The following is a 493-nucleotide window of genomic DNA, read 5'->3' on the forward strand; positions in this document are numbered from 1 at the left end:
GCGCAGGACACAGAACAATAGACTTCGGCTGTCGGCAGCTGTTTGCGATGGCATCTCCCGGAGGCGAAACAACGCTTTGCAAAGCCTTGGCAAACACTGCCACGCACTCGTGCCAAGGCAGCCCTGTCGAGAGGATTAGAGGGATAAGGTACGCTTTCTTGGGAAGCTCACGCTGGCAGTTTGCGGCTCGCCGGTTCTAAACGGCCGGCCAATGCACAGTTTTCTGAACTGCGGGATCTGTTTGATGCTGGGGGAGCTCTGTTGTGTGGGCAAACCCCTGGCCTCTCCCCCCTACCTGGGGCTACTTTCAGATGCCTTTAGGCAGGGGTCATTTCGTAGAAAAAGAGGTGCAGGAGCTCATTAGCATAACTCATTAGCATAACTTGTTTGCATAGGCCACATCCCCTGACATCACCGGAAGTGGGTCAGAAGGAAACACCCACCACTCAGGCTCCACTGGACTCTTTTGGATTGCTAGATATGGCGGGGGGGG

This window comes from Gekko japonicus, unplaced genomic scaffold, assembly GCF_001447785.1.
Source record: "Gekko japonicus isolate JY-2015 unplaced genomic scaffold, Gekko_japonicus_V1.1 scaffold1293, whole genome shotgun sequence".
NCBI lineage: Eukaryota > Metazoa > Chordata > Lepidosauria > Squamata > Gekkonidae > Gekko > Gekko japonicus.